This window comes from Oncorhynchus tshawytscha, linkage group LG10 (genome assembly GCF_018296145.1).
Source record: "Oncorhynchus tshawytscha isolate Ot180627B linkage group LG10, Otsh_v2.0, whole genome shotgun sequence".
Lineage (NCBI taxonomy): Eukaryota > Metazoa > Chordata > Actinopteri > Salmoniformes > Salmonidae > Oncorhynchus > Oncorhynchus tshawytscha.
The window spans coordinates 1,515,775-1,535,782 of NC_056438.1; positions in this window are offsets into that span (position 1 = coordinate 1,515,775).

A 20,008-nucleotide genomic window follows, 5' to 3' on the forward strand; every position below is an offset into this window, starting at 1 on the left:
CTGAAAACAAGACTCCCTAAATTTTATCAGCATATTGATTGCGCAACCAGGGGTGGATCATTGTTACTCTAACTTCCGCGACGCATATAAGGCCCTGCCCCGCCCCCCTTTCGGAAAAGCTGACCACGACTCCATTTTGTTGATCCCTGCCTACAGACAGAAACTAAAACAAGAAGCTCCCACGCTGAGGTCTGTCCAACACTGGCCCGACCAAGCTGACTCCACACTCCAAGACTGCTTCCATCACGTGGACTGGGAGATTTTTCGTATTGCGTCAGACAACAACATTGACGAATACACTGATTCGGTGTGCGAGTTCATTAGAACGTGCGTTGAAGATGTCATTCCCATAGCAACGATTAAAACATTCCCTAACCAGAAACCGTGGATTGATGGCAGCATTCGTGTGAAACTGAAGGCACGAACCACTGCTTTTAATCAGGGCAAGGTGTCTGGTAACATGACTGAATACAAACAGTGCAGCTATTCCCTCCGCAAGGCTATCAAACAAGCTAAGCGCCAGTACAGAGACAAAGTAGAATCTCAATTCAACAGCTCAGACACAAGAGGTATGTGGCAGGGTCTACAGTCAATCACGGACTACAGGAAGAAACCCAGCCCAGTCACGGACCAGGATGTCTTGCTCCCAGGCAGACTAAATAACTTTTTGCCCGCTTTGAGGACAATACAGTGCCACTGACACGGCCTGCAACGGAATCATGCGGTCTCTCCTTCACTGCAGCCGAAGTGAGTAAGACATTTAAACGTGTTAACCCTCGCAAGGCTGCAGGCCCAGACGGCATCCCCAGCCGCGCCCTCAGAGCATGCGCAGACCAGCTGGCCGGTGTGTTTACGGACATATTCAACCAATCCCTATACCAGTCTGCTGTTCCCACATGCTTCAAGAGGGCCACCATTGTTCCTGTTCCCAAGAAAGCTAAGGTAACTGAGCTAAACGACTACCGCCCCGTAGCACTCACATCCGTCATCATGAAGTGCTTTGAGAGACTAGTCAAGGACCATATCACCTCCACCCTACCTGACACCCTTGACCCACTCCAATTTGCTTACCGCCCAAATAGGTCCACAGACGATGCAATCTCAACCACACTGCACACTGCCCTAACCCATCTGGACAAGAGGAATACCTATGTGAGAATGCTGTTCATCGACTACAGCTCGGCATTCAACACCATAGTACCCTCCAAGCTCGTCATCAAGCTCGAGACCCTGGGTCTCGACCCCGCCCTGTGCAACTGGGTACTGGACTTCCTGACGGGCCGCCCCCAGGTGGTGAGGGTAGGCAACAACATCTCCTCCCCGCTGATCCTCAACACTGGGGCCCCACAAGGGTGCGTTCTGAGCCCCCTCCTGTACTCCCTGTTCACCCACGACTGCGTGGCCATGCACGCCTCCAACTCAATCATCAAGTTTGCGGACGACACAACAGTGGTAGGCTTGATTACCAACAACGACGAGACGGCCTACAGGGAGGAGGTGAGGGCCCTCGGAGTGTGGTGTCAGGAAAATAACCTCACACTCAACGTCAACAAAACTAAGGAGATGATTGTGGACTTCAGGAAACAGCAGAGGGAACACCCCCCATCCACATCGATGGAACAGTAGTGGAGAGGGTAGCAAGTTTTAAGTTCCTCGGCATACACATCACAGACAAACTGAATTGGTCCACTCACACAGACAGCATCGTGAGGAAGGCGCAGCAGCGCCTCTTCAACCTCAGGAGGCTGAAGAAATTCGGCTTGTCACCAAAAGCACTCACAAACTTCTACAGATGCACAATCGAGAGCATCCTGGCGGGCTGTATCACCGCCTGGTATGGCAACTGCACCGCCCTCAACCGTAAGGCTCTCCAGAGGGTAGTGAGGTCTGCACAACGCATCACCGGGGGCAAACTACCTGCCCTCCAGGACACCTACACCACCCGATGCTACAGGAAGGCCATAAAGATCATCAAGGACATCAACCACCCGAGCCACTGCCTGTTCACCCCGCTGTCATCCAGAAGGCGAGGTCAGTACAGGTGCATCAAAGCTGGGACCGAGAGACTGAAAAACAGCTTCTATCTCAAGGCCATCAGACTGTTAAACAGCCACCACTAACATTGAGTGGCTACTGCCAACACACTGTCAATGACACTGACTCTACTCCAGCCACTTTAATCATGGGAATCGATGGGAAATGATGTAAATATATCACTAGCCACTTTAAACAATGCTACCTTATATAATGTTACTTACCCTACATTGTTCATCTCATATGCATACGTTGATACTGTACTCTATATCATCGACTGCATCCTTATGTAATACATGTATCACTAGCCACTTTAACTATGCCACTTGGTTTACATACTTATCTCATATGTATATACTGTACTCGATATCATCTACTGTATCTTGCCTATGCTGCTCTGTACCATCACTCATTCATATATCCTTATGTACATATTCTTTATCCCTTTACACTGTGTATAAGACAGTAGTTTTTTTTGGAATTGTTAGTTAGATTACTTGCTCGTTATTACTGCATTGTCGGAACTAGAAGCACAAGCATTTCGCTACACTCGCATTAACATCTGCTAACCATGTGTATGTGACAAATAAAATTTGATTTGATTTGATTTGGTGATGAGCTTTGAGGGCACTTTGGTGTTGAACGCTGAGCTGTAGTCAATGAATAGCATTCTCACATAGGTGTTCCTTTTGTCCAGGTGGGAAATGCCTCGAAGTGATTATAGAAGTGATTTAGCTCTTCTGGAGGCTCGTGTCACTGGGCAGCTCTCGGCTGTGCTTCCCTTTGTAGTCTGTAATGGTTTGCAAGCCCTGCCACATCCTACGAGCGTAGGAAATGGTGTAGTACAGATTCGATCTTAGTCCTGTATTGACACTTTGACTGTTTGATGGTTCGTCGGGGGGCATAGCGGGATTTCTTATACGATTCCAGGTTAGAGTCTCGCACCTTGAAAGCAGCAGCTCTAGCCTTTAGCTCAGTGCGGATGTTGACTGTAATCCATGGATTCTGGTTGGGGCAAGTACGTACAGTCACTGTGGGGACGACGTCATTGATGCACTTATTGATGAAGCCAATGACTGATGTGGTGTACTCCTCAATGCATTCGGAAGAGTCACGTTTTGCTAGCAAAACAGTCCTGTAGACTAGCATCTGCTTCATCTGACCACTTTTTTATTGACCGAGTCACTGGTGCTTCCTGATTTATTTTTTGGCTTGTAAGCAGGAATCAGGAGGATAGAATTATGGTCAGATTTGCCAAATGGAGGGAGAGCTTTGCTTTATTTATTTTTATTTAAGTTTTTTTCCTCTGGTTGCACATTTGACCTGCTGATAGAAATTTGGATTTAAATGTCCCTGCATTCAAGGCCACTAGGAGTGTTGCCTATGGATGAGCGTATTCTTGGTTGCTTATGGCGGGAATACAGCTCATTCAGTGCGGTGTTAGTGCCAGAATCGGGCTGTGTTGGTATGTAGACAGCTATGAAAAATACAGATGAAAATTCTCTAGTTAGATAGTGTGGTCTACAGCTTACCATGAGATACTCTACCTCAGGCGAGCAAATCCTCGAGACTTCCTTAGATATCGTGCACCCGCTGTTGTTTACAAATATACATAGTCCGAATCCCCTTGACGCTGCTGTTCTATCCTGCTGATACAGCGTATAACCATCCAGTTGTATGTTGATAATGTTGTTGTTCAGCTGTGACTCTGTGAAGCATAAGATTTTACAGTTTTAATGTCCCGTTGGTAGTTTAATCTTCCTCGTAGGTCGTCAATTTTATTATCCAATGATTGCATGTTAGCTAGTAGAACGGAAGGCACTGGGGATTTATTCGATCTTCCCCCAACTGCAGTTCCAACTCCCATTCCATCTCCAGCAGTCCCAGTGTTGTCCATGTCTGTCTCCATCACCATCTCCAGTGTTGTTCATGTCTCTCTCCAGCACCATCTCCAGTGTTGTCCATGTCTCTCTCCATCACCATCTCCAGTGTTGTCCATGTCTCTCTCCAGCACCATCTCCAGTGTTGTCCATGTCTCTGCCTATCACCATCTCCAGTGTTTTTTAACATTGTTTTCTTTCTCCAACTGCAGTTCCATCTCCTGTAGTCCCAGTGTTGTCCATGTCTCTACCCAGGCTGCTGTGTAGTTTACTGGTGGGGTCTCCCTACCTGCTGGTGACCATCATACTGCTGGTGAAATGCTGCAGGAGCAGGGCTCAAGGTGAGAACCTGAGTTCATACAGGATCGCCTCATATCCTGTTGTGACTAGGGGGCAGTATTTTCATTTTTGGAAAAATAACGTTCCCATAGCAAACGGGATATTTTGTCAGGACCAGATGCTAGAATATGCATATAATTGACAGCTTAGGATAGAAAACACTCTAAAGTTTCAAAACTGTAAAAATATTGTCTGTGAGTATAACATAACTGATTTTGCAGGCGAAAGCCTGAGAAAAATCCAATCCGGAAGTGACTCATCTTTTGGAAGCTCTGCGTTCCAATGCGTCCCTATTGAGCAGTGAATGGGCTATCACCCAGATTACTTTTTCTCCGTATTCCCCAAGGTGTCTACAGTATTGTGACGTAGTTTTACGCATTTATGTTGAAGAATACCCGTAAGCGGCTACATTGCGAAACTGGTCGCCTGATGGCTCCCAGAGTGATTCTCGCGTAAATTACAGAGGTAGTCATTATTCCAATCGGTCCTACTGAAAAACCAATTGTCCCGGTGGATATATTATCTAATAGATATTTGAAAAACACCTTGAGGGTTGATTATAAACAACGTTTGCCATGTTTCTGTCGATATTATGGAGCTAATTTGGAATATTTTTCTGAGTTTTTGTGACTGCAATTTCCGGGAGAATTCTCAGCCAAACGTGAAGAACAAACAGAGCTACTTCGCCAACAAAAATAATATTTTTAGAAAAAAGGAACATTGGCTATCTAACTGGGAGTCTCGTAAGTGAAAACATCCGAAGCTCAAAGGTAAACGATTTAATTTGATTGCTTTTCTGATTTCCGTGACCAAGTTACCTGCTGCTAACTGGACAAAATGCTATACTAGGCTATCGATAAACTTACACAAATGCTTGTCTAGCTTTGGCTGTAAAGCATATTTTGAAAATCTGAGATGACAGGGTGATTAACAAAAGGCTAAGCTGTGTCTCAATATATTTCACTTGTGATTTTCATGAATAGGAATATTTTCTAGGAATATTTATGTCCGTTGCGTTATGCTAATTAGTGTCAGTCAATGATTACACTCCCGCACGCGGGATGGGGAGACACTAGAGGATATCAGAATTATATTATTATGGCCATTGAAATGCTGGCTATTAAAATTAGATCCAACAAGAACATCAAGGGAAATCCAGGGGAAAAAAACAAAAGTGGCAATGTATGACGATGACTCTTGTCCGCAATCTGGATCCCTGCACAGTCTCAATGTATGTTGATGAGTCTAGTCTGCAATCTGGATCCCTGCACAGTCTCAATGTATGTTGATGAGTCTAGTCTGGATCCCTGCACAGTCTCAATGTATGTTGATGAGTCTAGTCCGCAATCTGGATCCCTGCACAGTCTCAATGTATGACTATGACTCTTGTCCGCAATCTGGATCCCTGTACAAATTCAATGTATGTTGATGACTCTTGTCCGCAATCTGAATCCCTGCACAGACTCATTGAAGATCTTGGTCACTTTTCTAGCCTCTCTGGACTAAAACCTAATTATGACAAGTATGTATTGTATTGTATGTATTGGATTGTATTACCTATTGGATCATTAAAATACAGTGTTTACCTTGTAGTTGACCAATAAAATGGGCGGATGGTGAAGTAGACATACTTGGTATTCACACCTACAAAAATATAAATGAACTGACCACAATTCATTTCAATCAATAGTTAACAAAAATAGATACAATTCTGCAACCATGGAGAGGTAAATACTTGTCTATTTATGGAAAAAACACATTGATTAACTCTTTGGTCCTATCAATGTTGACTTACTCATGGTCCTATCACTGTGTATGACAGTAGTTTTTTTGGAATTGTTAGTTAGATTACTTGCTCGTTATTACTGCATTGTCGGAACTAGAAGCACAAGAATTTTGCTACACTCGCATTAACATCTGCTAACCATGTGTATGTGACAAATAAAATTTGATTTGATTTAAACAGTATAGCATGATGCTCTGGTCTGGTGGCTGACATTTAAACAGTATAACATGATGCTCTGGTCTGGTGGCTGACATTTAAACAGTATAACATGATGCTCTGGTCTGGTGGCTGACATTTAAACAGTATAGCATGATACTCTGGTGGCTGACATGTAAACAGTATAACATGATGCTCTGGTCTGGTGGCTGACATTTAAACAGTATAACATGATGCACTGGTGGCTGAAATGTAAACAGTATAACATGATGCTCTGGTCTGGTGGCTGACATTTAAACAGTATAACATGATGCTCTGGTCTGGTGGCTGACATTTAAACAGTATAGCATGATGCTCTGGTTTGGTGGCTGACATTTAAACAGTATAACATGATGCTCTAGTCTGGTGGCTGACATTTAAACAGTATAACATGATGCTCTGGTCTGGTGGCTGACATTTAAACAGTATAACATGATGCTCTGGTGGCTGATATTTAAACAGTATAGCATGATGCTCTGGTCTGGTGGCTGACATTTAAACAGTATAACATGATGCTCTGGTCTGGTGGCTGAAATGTAAACAGTATAACATGATGCACTGGTGGCTGAAATGTAAACAGTATAACATGATGCACTGGTGGCTGAAATGTAAACAGTATAACATGATGCTCTGGTCTGGTGGCTGACATTTAAACAGTATAGCATGATGCTCTGGTCTGATGGCTGACATTTAAACAGTATAACATGATGCTCTGGTGCCTGACATTTAAACAGTATAACATGATGCTCTGGTCTGGTGGCTGACATTTAAACAGTATAACATGATGCTCTGGTCTGGTGGCTGACATTTAAACAGTATAGCATGATGCTCTGGTTTGGTGGCTGACATTTAAACAGTATAACATGATGCTCTAGTCTGGTGGCTGACATTTAAACAGTATAACATGATGCTCTGGTCTGGTGGCTGACATTTAAACAGTATAACATGATGCTCTGGTCTGGTGGCTGACATTTAAACAGTATAGCATGATACTCTGGTGGCTGACATGTAAACAGTATAACATGATGCACTGGTCGCTGAAATGTAAACAGTATAGCATGATGCTCTGGTCTGGTGGATGACATTTAAACAGTATAACATGATGCTCTGGTCTGATGGCTGACATTTAAACTGTATAACATGATGCTCTGGTGGCTGACTTTTAAACAGTATAACATGATGCTCTGGTCTGGTGGCTGACATTTAAACAGTATAACATGATGCTCTGGTATGGTGGCTGACATTTCAACAGTATAGCATGATGCTCTGGTCTGGTGGCTGACATTTAAACAGTATAACATGATGCTCTGGTCTGATGGCTGACATTTAAACAGTATAACATGATGCTCTGGTCTGGTGGCTGACATTTAAACAGTATAACATGATGCACCGGTGGATGAAATGTAAACAGTATAACATGATGCTCTGGTCTGGTAGCTGACATTTAAACAGTATAACATGATGCACTGGTGGCTGAAATGTAAACAGTATAACATGATGCTCTAGTCTGGTGGCTGACATTTAACCAGTATAACATGATGCTCTAGTCTGGTGGCTGACATTTAAACAGTATAACATGATGCTCTGGAATGGTGGCTGACATTTAAACAGTATAACATGATGCTCTGGTGGATGAAATGTAAACAGTATAACATGATGCTCTGGTCTGGTAGCTGACATTTAAACAGTATAACATGATGCACTGGTGGCTGAAATGTAAACAGTATAACATGATGCTCTAGTCTGGTGGCTGACATTTAACCAGTATAACATGATGCTCTGGTCTGGTGGCTGTAATGTAAACAGTATAACATGATGCACTGGTGGCTGAAATGTAAACAGTATAACATGATGCACTGGTGGCTGACATTTAAACAGTATAACATGATGCTCTGGTCTGGTGGCTGACATTTAAACAGTATAACATGATGCTCTGGTCTGGTGGCTGACATTTAAACAGTATAACATGATGCTCTGGTCTGGTGGCTGACATTTAAACAGTATAGCATGATGCTCTGGTCTGGTGGCTGACATTTAAACAGTATAACATGATGCTCTGGTCTGGTGGCTGACATTTAAACAGTATAACATGATGCTCTGGTGGCTGACATGTAAACAGTATAACATGATGCTCTGGTCTGGTAGCTGACATTTAAACAGTATAACATGATGCACTGGTGGCTGAAATGTAAACAGTATAACACAATGCTCTAGTCTGGTGGCTGACATTTAACCAGTATAACATGATGCTCTAGTCTGGTGGCTGACATTTAAACAGTATAACATGATGCTCTGGTCTGTATAACATGATGGCTGACATTTAAACAGTATAACATGATGCTCTGGTTGACATTTAAACAGTATAACATGATGCTCTGGTCTGGTGGCTGACATTTAAACAGTATAACATGATGCTCTGGTCTGGCTGACATTTAAACAGTATAACATGATGCTCTGGTCTGGTGGCTGACATTTAAACAGTATAACATGATGCTCTGGTCTGATGGCTGACATTTAAACAGTATAACATGATGCTCTGGTCTGGTGGCTGACATTTAAACAGTATAACATGATGCACTGGTATATTTAAACAGTATAGCATGATGCTCTGGTCTGGTGGCTGACATTTAAACAGTATAACATGATGCTCTGGTCTGGTGGCTGAAATTTAAACAGTATAACATGATGCACTGATGCAGTATAACATGATGCACTGGTCTGGTGGCTGACATTTAAACAGTATAACATGATGCTCTAGTCTGGTGGCTGACATTTAAACAGTATAACATGATGCTCTGGAATGGTGGCTGACATTTAAACAGTATAACATGATGCTCTGGTGGATGAAATGTAAACAGTATAACATGATGCTCTGGCTGAGCTGACATTTAAACAGTATAACATGATGCACTGGTGGCTGAAATGTAAACAGTATAACATGATGCTCTAGTCTGGTGGCTGACATTTAACCAGTATAACATGATGCTCTGGTCTGGTGGCTGTAATGTAAACAGTATAACATGATGCACTGGTGGCTGAAATGTAAACAGTATAACATGATGCACTGGTGGCTGACATTTAAAATAGTATAACATGATGCTCTGGTCTGGTGGCTGACATTTAAACAGTATAACATGATGCTCTGGTCTGGTGGCTGACATTTAAACAGTATAACATGATGCTCTGGTCTGGTGGCTGACATTTAAACAGTATAGCATGATGCTCTGGTCTGGTGGCTGACATTTAAACAGTATAACATGATGCTCTGGTCTGGTGGCTGACATTTAAACAGTATAACATGATGCTCTGGTGGCTGACATGTAAACAGTATAACATGATGCTCTGGTCTGGTGGCTGACATTTAAACAGTATAACATGATGCACTGGTGGCTGAAATGTAAACAGTATAACACAATGCTCTAGTCTGGTGGCTGACATTTAAACAGTATAACATGATGCTCTGGTCTGGTGGCTGACATTTAAACAGTATAACATGATGCTCTGGTCTGATGGCTGACATTTAAACAGTATAACATGATGCTCTGGTGGCTGACATTTAAACAGTATAACATGATGCTCTGGTCTGGTGGCTGACATTTAAACAGTATAACATGATGCTCTGGTCTGGTAGCTGACATTTAAACAGTATAACATGATGCACTGGTGGCTGAAATTTAAACAGTATAACATGATGCTCTGGTCTGGTGGCTGACATTTAAACAGTATAACATGATGCTCTGGTCTGATGGCTGACATTTAAACAGTATAACATGATGCTCTGGTCTGGTGGCTGACATTTAAACAGTATAACATGATGCACTGGTGGCTGATATTTAAACAGTATAGCATGATGCTCTGGTCTGGTGGCTGACATTTAAACAGTATAACATGATGCTCTGGTCTGGTGGCTGAAATGTAAACAGTATAACATGATGCACTGGTGGCTGAAATGTAAACAGTATAACATGATGCACTGGTCTGGTGGCTGACATTTAAACAGTATAACATGATGCTCTGGTCTGGTGGCTGACATTTAAACAGTATAGCATGATGCTCTGGTCTGGTGGCTGACATTTAAACAGTAAGTATGATGCTCTGGTCTGGTGGCTGACATTTAAACAGTATAACATGATGCTCTGGTCTGGTGGCTGACATTTAAACAGTATAACATGATGCTCTGGTCTGGTGGCTGACATTTAAACAGTATAACATGATGCTCTGGTCTGGTGGCTGACATTTAAACAGTATAACATGATGCTCTGGTCTGGTGGCTGACATTTAAACAGTATAACATGATGCTCTGGTCTGGTGGCTGACATTTAAACAGTATAACATGATGCTCTGGTCTGGTGGCTGACATTTAAACAGTATAGCATGATGCTCTGGTCTGGTGGCTGAAGTATAGCATGATATTCTGTTCTGGTGGCTGACAGTATAACATGATGCTCTGGTCTGGTGGCTGAAATGTAAACAGTATAACATGATGCACTGGTGGCTGAAATGTAAACAGTATAACATGATGCATTGGTCTGGTGGCTGACATTTAAACAGTATAACATGATGCTCTGGTCTGGTGGCTGACATTTAAACAGTATAGCATGATGCTCTGGTCTGGTGGCTGACATTTAAACAGTATAACATGATGCTCTGGTCTGGTGGCTGACATTTAAACAGTATAACATGATGCTCTGGTCTGGTGGCTGACATTTAAACAGTATAGCATGATGCTCTGGTCTGGTGGCTGACATTTAAACAGTATAACATGATGCTCTGGTCTGGTGGCTGACATTTAAACAGTATAACATGATGCTCTGGTCTGGTGGCTGACATTTAAACAGTATAGCATGATGCTCTGGTCTGGTGGCTGATGCATGGTTAAACAGTATAACATGATGCACTGGTGGCTGAAATGTAAACAGTATAACATGATGCTCTGGTCTGGTGGCTGACATTTAAACAGTATAACATGATGCTCTGGTGGCTGACATTTAAACAGTATAACATGATGCTCTGGTCTGGTGGCTGACATTTAAACAGTATAACATGATGCTCTGGTCTGGTGGCTGACATTTAAACAGTATAACATGATGCTCTGGTCTGGTGGCTGACATTTAAACAGTATAACATGATGCTCTGGTCTGGTGGCTGACATTTAAACAGTATAGCATGATGCTCTGGTCTGGTGGCTGACATTTAAACAGTATAACATGATGCACTGGTGGCTGAAATGTAAACAGTATAACATGATGCTCTGGTCTGGTGGCTGACATTTAAACAGTATAACATGATGCTCTGGTCTGGGCTGACATTTAAACAGTATAACATGATGCTCTGCTGACATTTAAACAGTATAACATGATGCTCTGGTCTGGTGGCTGACATTTAAACAGTATAACATGATGCTCTGGTCTGGTGGCTGACATTTAAACAGTATAACATGATGCTCTGGTCTGGTGGCTGACATTTAAACAGTATAACATGATGCTCTGGTCTGGTGGCTGACATTTAAACAGTATAACATGATGCTGGTCTGGTGGCTGACATTTAAACAGTATAACATGATGCACTGGTGGCTGAAATGTAAACAGTATAACATGATGCTCTGTTCTGGTGGCTGACATTTAAACAGTATAGCATGATGCTCTGGTCTGGTGGCTGACATTTAAACAGTATAACATGATGCTCTGGTCTGGTAGCTGACATTTAAACAGTATAACATAATGCACTAGTGGCTGAAATGTAAACAGTATAACATGATGCTCTGGTCTGGTAGCTGACATTTAAACAGTATAACATGATGCACTGGTGGCTGAAATGTAAACAGTATAACATGATGCTCTGGTCTGGTAGCTGACATTTAAACAGTATAACATGATGCTCTGGTCTGGTGGCTGTATAAACAGTATAACATGATGCACTGGTGGCTGAAATGTAAACAGTATAACATGATGCACTGGTGGCTGACATTTAAACAGTATAACATGATGCTCTGGTCTGGTGGCTGACATTTAAACAGTATAACATGATGCTCTGGTCTGGTGGCTGACATTTAAACAGTATAACATGATGCTCTGGTCTGGTGGCTGACATTTAAACAGTATAGCATGATGCTCTGGTCTGGTGGCTGACATTTAAACAGTATAACATGATGCTCTGGTCTGGTGGCTGACATTTAAACAGTATAACATGATGCTCTGGTGGCTGACATGTAAACAGTATAACATGATGCTCTGGTCTGGTAGCTGACATTTAAACAGTATAACATGATGCACTGGTGGCTGAAATGTAAACAGTATAACACAATGCTCTAGTCTGGTGGCTGACATTTAACCAGTATAACATGATGCTCTAGTCTGGTGGCTGACATTTAAACAGTATAACATGATGCTCTGGTCTGATGGCTGACATTTAAACAGTATAACATGATGCTCTGGTGGCTGACATTTAAACAGTATAACATGATGCTCTGGTCTGGTGGCTGACATTTAAACAGTATAGCATGATGCTCTGGTCTGGTGGCTGACATTAAAACAGTATAACATGATGCTCTGGTCTGGTAGCTGACATTTAAACAGTATAACATGATGCACTGGTGGCTGAAATGTAAACAGTATAACATGATTCTCTAGGCTGGTGGCTGACATTTAAACAGTATAACATGATGCTCTGGTCTGATGGCTGACATTTAAACAGTATAACATGATGCTCTGGTCTGGTGGCTGACATTTAAACAGTATAACATGATGCACTGGTGGCTGATATTTAAACAGTATAGCATGATGCTCTGGTCTGGTGGCTGACATTTAAACAGTATAACATGATGCTCTGGTCTGGTGGCTGAAATGTAAACAGTATAACATGATGCACTGGTGGCTGAAATGTAAACAGTATAACATGATGCACTGGTCTGGTGGCTGACATTTAAACAGTATAACATGATGCTCTGGTCTGGTGGCTGACATTTAAACAGTATAGCATGATGCTCTGGTCTGGTGGCTGACATTTAAACAGTATAACATGATGCTCTGGTCTGGTGGCTGACATTTAAACAGTATAACATGATGCTCTGGTCTGGTGGCTGACATTTAAACAGTATAACATGATGCTCTGGTCTGGTGGCTGACATTTAAACTATAACATGATGCTCTGGTCTGGTGGCTGACATTTAAACAGTATAGCATGATGCTCTGGTCTGATTTAAACAGTATAACATGATGCTCTGGTCTGGTGGCTGACATTTAAACAGTATAACATGATGCTCTGGTCTGGTGGCTGACATTTAAACAGTATAGCATGATGCTCTGGTCTGGTGGCTGACATTTAAACAGTATAACATGATGCTCTGGTCTGGTGGCTGACATTTAAACAGTATAGCATGATGCTCTGGTCTGGTGGCTGATATTTAAACAGTATAGCATGATGCTCTGGTCTGGTGGCTGACATTTAAACAGTATAACATGATGCTCTGGTCTGGTGGCTGAAATGTAAACAGTATAACATGATGCACTGGTGGCTGAAATGTAAACAGTATAACATGATGCACTGGTCTGGTGGCTGACATTTAAACAGTATAACATGATGCTCTGGTCTGGTGGCTGACATTTAAACAGTATAGCATGATGCTCTGGTCTGGTGGCTGACATTTAAACAGTATAACATGATGCTCTGGTCTAGTGGCTGACATTTAAACAGTATAACATGATGCTCTGGTCTGGTGGCTGACATTTAAACAGTATAACATGATGCTCTGGTCTGGTGGCTGACATTTAAACAGTATAACATGATGCTCTGGTCTGGTGGCTGACATTTAAACCGTATAACATGATGCTCTGGTCTGGTGGCTGAATTTAAACAGTATAACATGATGCTCTGGTCTGGTGGCTGAATGTAAACAGTATAACATGATGCACTGGTGGCTGAAATGTAAACAGTATAACATGATGCTCTAGTCTGGTGGCTGACATTTAAACAGTATAACATGATGCTCTGGTGGCTGACATTTAAACAGTATAACATGATGCTCTGGTCTGGTGGCTGACATTTAAACAGTATAACATGATGCTCTGGTCTGGTGGCTGACATTTAAACAGTATAGCATGATGCTCTGGTCTGGTGGCTGACATTTAAACAGTATAACATGATGCTCTGGTCTGGTGGCTGACATTTAAACAGTATAGCATGATGCTCTGGTCTGGTGGCTGACATTTAAACAGTATAACATGATGCTCTGGTCTGGTGGCTGACATTTAAACAGTATAACATGATGCTCTGGTGGCTGACATGTAAACAGTATAACATGATGCTCTGGTCTGGTAGCTGACATTTAAACAGTATAACATGATGCACTGGTGGCTGAAATGTAAACAGTATAACACAATGCTCTAGTCTGGTGGCTGACATTTAACCAGTATAACATGATGCTCTAGTCTGGTGGCTGACATTTAAACAGTATAACATGATGCTCTGGTCTGATGGCTGACATTTAAACAGTATAACATGATGCTCTGGTGGCTGACATTTAAACAGTATAACATGATGCTCTGGTCTGGTGGCTGACATTTAAACAGTATAGCATGATGCTCTGGTCTGGTGGCTGACATTAAAACAGTATAACATGATGCTCTGGTCTGGTAGCTGACATTTAAACAGTATAACATGATGCACTGGTGGCTGAAATGTAAACAGTATAACATGATTCTCTAGGCTGGTGGCTGACATTTAAACAGTATAACATGATGCTCTGGTCTGATGGCTGACATTTAAACAGTATAACATGATGCTCTGGTCTGGTGGCTGACATTTAAACAGTATAACATGATGCACTGGTGGCTGATATTTAAACAGTATAGCATGATGCTCTGGTCTGGTGGCTGACATTTAAACAGTATAACATGATGCTCTGGTCTGGTGGCTGAAATGTAAACAGTATAACATGATGCACTGGTGGCTGAAATGTAAACAGTATAACATGATGCACTGGTCTGGTGGCTGACATTTAAACAGTATAACATGATGCTCTGGTCTGGTGGCTGACATTTAAACAGTATAGCATGATGCTCTGGTCTGGTGGCTGACATTTAAACAGTATAACATGATGCTCTGGTCTGGTGGCTGACATTTAAACAGTATAACATGATGCTCTGGTCTGGTGGCTGACATTTAAACAGTATAGCATGATGCTCTGGTCTGGTGGCTGACATTTAAACAGTATAACATGATGCTCTGGTCTGGTGGCTGACATTTAAACAGTATAGCATGATGCTCTGGTCTGGTGGCTGATATTTAAACAGTATAGCATGATGCTCTGGTCTGGTGGCTGACATTTAAACAGTATAACATGATGCTCTGGTCTGGTGGCTGAAATGTAAACAGTATAACATGATGCACTGGTGGCTGAAATGTAAACAGTATAACATGATGCACTGGTCTGGTGGCTGACGTTTAAACAGTATAACATGATGCTCTGGTCTGGTGGCTGACATTTAAACAGTATAGCATGATGCTCTGGTCTGGTGGCTGACATTTAAACAGTATAACATGATGCTCTGGTCTGGTGGCTGACATTTAAACAGTATAACATGATGCTCTGGTGGCTGACATTTAAACAGTATAACATGATGCTCTGGTCTGGTGGCTGACATTTAAACAGTATAACATGATGCACTGGTGGCTGAAATGTAAACAGTATAACATGATGCACTGGTGGCTGAAATGTAAACAGTATAACATGATGCTCTAGTCTGGTGGCTGACATTTAAACAGTATAACATGATGCTCTGGTGGCTGACATTTAAACAGTATAACATGATGCTCTGGTCTGGTGGCTGACATTTAAACAGTATAACATGATGCTCTGGTCTGGTGGCTGACATTTAAACAGTATAACATGATGCTCTGGTCTGGTGGCTGACATTTAAACAGTATAACATGATGCTCTGGTCTGGTGGCTGACATTTAAACAGTATAGCATGATGCTCTGGTCTGGTGGCTGACATTTAAACAGTATAACATGATGCTCTGGTCTGATGGCTGACATTTAAACAGTATAACATGATGCTCTGGTGGCTGACATGTAAACAGTATAACATGATGCTCTGGTCTGGTAGCTGACATTTAAACAGTATAACATGATGCACTGGTGGCTGAAATGTAAACAGTATAACACAATGCTCTAGTCTGGTGGCTGACATTTAACCAGTATAACATGATGCTCTGTCTGGTGGCTGACATTTAAACAGTATAACATGATGCTCTGGTCTGGTGGCTGACATTTAAACAGTATAACATGATGCTCTGGTCTGGTGGCTGACATTTAAACAGTATAACATGATGCTCTGGTCTGGTGGCTGACATTTAAACAGTATAACATGATGCTCTGGTCTGGTGGCTGACATTTAAACAGTATAACATGATGCTCTGGTCTGGTAGCTGACATTTAAACAGTATAACATGATGCACTGGTGGCTGAAATGTAAACAGTATAACATGATGCTCTAGGCTGGTGGCTGACATTTAAACAGTATAACATGATGCTCTGGTCTGATGGCTGACATTTAAACAGTATAACATGATGCTCTGGTCTGGTGGCTGACATTTAAACAGTATAACATGATGCTCTGGTGGCTGACATTTAAACAGTATAACATGATGCTCTGGTCTGGTGGCTGACATTTAAACAGTATAACATGATGCTCTGGTCTGGTGGCTGACATTTAAACAGTATAACATGATGCTCTGGTGGCTGACATTTAAACAGTATAACATGATGCTCTGGTGGCTGACATTTAAACAGTATAACATGATGCTCTGGTCTGGTGGCTGACATTTAAACAGTATAACATGATGCTCTGGTCTGGTGGCTGACATTTAAACAGTATAACATGATGCTCTGGTCTGGTGGCTGACATTTAAACAGTATAGCATGATGCTCTGGTCTGGTGGCTGACATTTAAACAGTATAGCATGATGCTCTGGTCTGGTGGCAGACATTTAAACAGTATAGCATGATGCTCTGGTCTGGTGGCTGACATTTAAACAGTATAACATGATGCTCTGGTCTGGTGGCTGATATTTAAACAGTATAGCATGATGCTCTGGTCTGGTGGCTGACATTTAAACAGTATAACATGATGCTAAACAGTATAACATGATGCTGGTGGCTGACATTTAAACAGTATAACATGATGCACTGGTCTGGTGGCTGACATTTAAACAGTATAACATGATGCACTGGTCTGGCTGACATTTAAACAGTATAACATGATGCTCTGGTCTGGTGGCTGACATTTAAACAGTATAACATGATGCTCTGGTCTGGTGGCTGACATTTAAACAGTATAACATGATGCTCTGGTCTGGTGGCTGACATTTAAACAGTATAACATGATGCTCTGGTCTGGTGGCTGACATTTAAACAGTATAACATGATGCTCTGGTCTGTGGCTGACATTTAAACAGTATAACATGATGCTCTGGTCTGGTGGCTGAACATATAACATGATGCTCTGGTCTGGTGGCTGACATTTAAACAGTATAACATGATGCTCTGGTCTGGTGGCTGACATTTAAACAGTATAACATGATGCTCTGGTGGTGGCTGACATTTAAACAGTATAACATGATGCTCTGACATTTAAACAGTATAACATGATGCTCTGGTCTGGTGGCTGACATTTAAACAGTATAACATGATGCTCTGGTCTGGTAGCTGACATTTAAACAGTATAACATGATGCACTGGTGGCTGAAATGTAAACAGTATAACATGATGCTCTGGTCTGGTGGCTGACATTTAAACAGTATAACATGATGCATGATGCTCTGGTCTGATTTAAACAGTATAACATGATGCTGACATTTAAACAGTATAACATGATGCTCTGGTCTGATGGCTGACATTTAAACAGTATAACATGATGCTCTGGTCTGGTGGCTGACATTTAAACAGTATAACATGATGCTCTGGTGGCTGACATTTAAACAGTATGCTCTGGTCTGGTGGCTGACATTTAAACAGTATAACATGATGCTCTGGTCTGGTGGCTGACATTTAAACAGTATAACATGATGCACTGGTGGCTGAAATGTAAACAGTATAACATGATGCACTGGTGGCTGAAATGTAAACAGTATAACATGATGCTCTAGTCTGGTGGCTGACATTTAAACAGTATAACATGATGCTCTGGTCTGATGGCTGACATTTAAACAGTATAACATGATGCTCTGGTCTGGCTGACATTTAAACAGTATAACATGATGCTGTGGTCTGGTGGCTGACATTTAAACAGTATAACATGATGCTCTGGTCTGGTGGCTGACATTTAAACAGTATAGCATGATGCTCTGGTCTGGTGGCTGACATTTAAACAGTATAACATGATGCTCTGGTCTGGTAGCTGACATTTAAACAGTATAACATGATGCACTGGTGGCTGAAATGTAAACAGTATAACATGATGCTCTAGGCTGGTGGCTGACATTTAAACAGTATAACATGATGCTCTGGTGGCTGAAATGTAAACAGTATAACATGATGCTCTGGTCTGATGGCTGACATTTAAACAGTATAACATGATGCTCTGGTCTGGTGGCTGACATTTAAACAGTATAACATGATGCTCTGGTGGCTGATATTTAAACAGTATAGCATGATGCTCATGTCTGGTGGCTGACATTTAAACAGTATAACATGATGCACTGGTGGCTGAAATGTAAACAGTATAACATGATGCACTGGTGGCTGAAATGTAAACAGTATAACGTGATGCTCTAGTCTGGTGGCTGACATTTAAACAGTATAACATTATGCTCTGGTCTGATGGCTGACATTTAAACAGTATAACATGATGCTCTGGTGGCTGACATTTAAACAGTATAACATGATGCTCTGGTCTGGTGGCTGACATTTAAACAGTATAACATGATGCTCTGGTCTGGTGGCTGACATTTAAACAGTATAGCATGATGCTCTGGTCTGGTGGCTGACATTTAAACAGTATAACATGATGCTCTGGTCTGGTAGCTGACATTTAAACAGTATAACATGATGCACTGGTGGCTGAAATGTAAACAGTATAACATGATGCTCTAGGCTGGTGGCTGACATTTAAACAGTATAACATGATGCTCTGGTCTGATGGCTGACATTTAAACAGTATAACATGATGCTCTGGTCTGATGGCTGACATTTAAACAGTATAACATGATGCTCTGGTCTGGTGGCTGACATTTAAACAGTATAACATGATGCTCTGGTGGCTGATATTTAAACAGTATAGCATGATGCTCATGTCTGGTGGCTGACATTTAAACAGTATAACATGATGCACTGGTGGCTGAAATGTAAACAGTATAACATGATGCACTGGTGGCTGAAATGTAAACAGTATAACATGATGCTCTGGTCTGGTGGCTGACATTTAAACAGTATAACATGATGCTCTGGTCTGGTGGCTGACATTTAAACAGTATAACATGATGCTCTGGTCTGGTGGCTGACATTTAAACAGTATAACATGATGCTCTGGTCTGGTGGCTGACATTTAAACAGTATAACATGATGCTCTGGTCTGGTGGCTGACATTTAAACAGTATAACATGATGCTCTGGTCTGGTGGCTGACATTTAAACAGTATAACATGATGCTCTGGTGGCTGACATTTAAACAGTATAACATGATGCTCTGGTGGCTGACATTTAAACAGTATAACATGATGCTCTGGTCTGGTGGCTGAAATGTAAACAGTATAACATGATGCACTGGTGGCTGAAA